This window comes from Dipodomys spectabilis, unplaced genomic scaffold (genome assembly GCF_019054845.1).
Source record: "Dipodomys spectabilis isolate Male_0828 unplaced genomic scaffold, ASM1905484v1 ptg000242l, whole genome shotgun sequence".
In the NCBI taxonomy this organism is placed as follows: domain Eukaryota; kingdom Metazoa; phylum Chordata; class Mammalia; order Rodentia; family Heteromyidae; genus Dipodomys; species Dipodomys spectabilis.
In genome coordinates this window covers 342,196-344,413 of record NW_024870919.1, presented here as the reverse complement: position 1 = coordinate 344,413, position 2,218 = coordinate 342,196, and the positions used below count along the sequence as shown (strand labels likewise).

General features: G+C 33.1%; 1 non-coding gene across 1 annotated transcript; it reads right to left on the bottom strand.

Annotated features, from left to right (window-relative positions):
* Positions 1-283: 283 nt before the first annotated feature.
* On the bottom strand, positions 284-390 carry LOC122124723. Its single transcript, XR_006150630.1, has one exon. It is a non-coding gene; the product is annotated as a U6 spliceosomal RNA (small nuclear RNA).
* Between the last annotated feature and the right edge of the window lie 1,828 nt (positions 391-2,218).

Sequence of the window (2,218 nt, the reverse complement as noted above, 5' to 3'; positions counted from 1 at the left end):
ATCCATTCTTCTGCTGAGGAGCATCGGGGTTGGTTCCATATCTTAGTTATCTTAAATAATGCTGCAATAAATGTAGTTGTGCTGGTAGTTTTAGGATGGTCTTGTTTGTGATCATTTGGGTAAATGCCTCAAAGTGGGATTTCTGGATCATAGGGGAGATCTATGTGGAGTCATTTGAGGAACCTCCATACTAATTTCCAAAATGGTTGAAAAAGTTTACACTTCCATCAAGAATGCAGTAAGGTTCCCTTCTGTCCACATCCCCTCCAGCATCTATTGTTGTAAAACTATGGAATGTTTCAGGAATTTGCCTGTCATCCTTGCGCAGGAGCCATGCTAATCTTCTCAGTATCATTACAATGCTAGTTTATGTGATGCTGAATTGAGCACAGAATATTTTTTATATACAAAGTGTAATTGATTTTCTTAAACTAGGCAATTCAACAAAAAGTAAGTTTAGAAGAATTGTGAAATTTTAGAACCATGTACTTCTTACATAAGCACACATTTAAGAATAATGTCAAGATGAACATGTCAAAAACAAAATAATTCCAGATATTTGCGGTTCAAGAGATGTGTAAGGGAAATAATTTAATTGTTCTATACAAGGCACATGTCATAATGAACACAGCAGCAAGTGTTAAGGGTTGTTAAAAATTTTAGTGTTTTATATCTATTTAATTTTAGGAATTTGCTTATATATGCCAAAATTAGGACTGTTTGGCAGGTATAAAATTTTCTATAAAGTATTTAAGATTTATGTTAGCAGACATATACTACTAAGTATGTACATTTCAGAATTTATAGAAACTTTGTTAATGAGAAGTTGCAAAGTCTTTGTGTAAAGAAGCAGAATGAAGGGTTAAGACTTGCTAACTACACAGTTCTTGTTAAAATTTAGGGATTCCTTACTTTATATTTTAGCGAGGAACAAGAGATCATATAAGCCATAAACAAATAATGAGATGAGCCATAAAGAATAACCTTAGTGTGTAACTTTGAAGACTATTCATAGCCTATAAAAATCTTGTTGAACATCACAATCTTAGGAGGTTTAAAATGTACAGGAATATGAGAAAATAGTAAAATCTAATATGTAGTGCACTTCAAATACTAAAAACACTGGTAATTGTTTTGTTTTTTATTTTATTAATCATTATTTAATTATTGGTTTTCTTTGTAGCATTGTTTTACTTGTTATATAATACAACTTTTTGTTAGTCATCATTAGGAGGTACTTTGAGAAGGTTACTGGGGTGGTCAAACCATTTTTTTATAGGTGCATGTGAATTTACAACTAGGAAAATTAAGAACAAAATATTTATTAAAAAATGATCAAGTAGAGTCTGAATCAGGAGAGTTGATACATGTCCACAACTAAAATCTTACCCCTAGGTTGAAGCAACAGTATTACAGAGTTGAGGCCACAAATGTGAGAGACTGTGTTTTGTTTTGTTTTGTTTTATTTTGACTTTGTTGGTCATGGGGCTTGAACTCTGGGGCCTGAGTGCTGTTCCTCAGGCAAGGCTAGCGCTAACACTTATGGCACAGCACCATTTCCAACATTTTCTACTTACGTTGTGCTGAGGAATCAAACCCAGGGCCTCATGCATGAAAGGCAAGCACTCTACCACTGAGCCAACTTCCTAGCACTTGAGAGACTGTGTTTTTAAAAAAATCATCTAAACAACATTTTCCTTTTGCTTTGGGTTATATAAGGAAATATATAAATATCTTTTTCTATTTTTGTGAATTGTTGTACTTCTAAATTTATAGTAACTTCACCCACTTTATCCTTTTCAAAGTCATGAAATATCTCTGAGAGTTTGCTGCTGTGAAGATCGTTTTTGCATTTATAATTTCTTCTGAGTCACTTTTATTTTTATCAACATAACTTTATATTTCATGTTGATGGATTACAAATATCAAATACCTGCAAATGTACACATAGAGTCTAAAGATAGCAGTATGAATATTCTCATACAGCTCTTGTTTATCTATTATTCACTTTCAATATTATGATATTTCTCTCTCTCTTTCACTCTGTCTCATTTCCTCTCTTTCTCTTCCATGCCCCATGTCTGCTACTTAGAATTTCTGCTGGGCTACTATTATGCTTCAGGATCTACTGGTTTTGTGGGAACATAAAAGCAACCATCGGTTAACCTTGCATTCTTTAAGAGTTATGACAGTGACATGATATTATTCTTTGCCATTC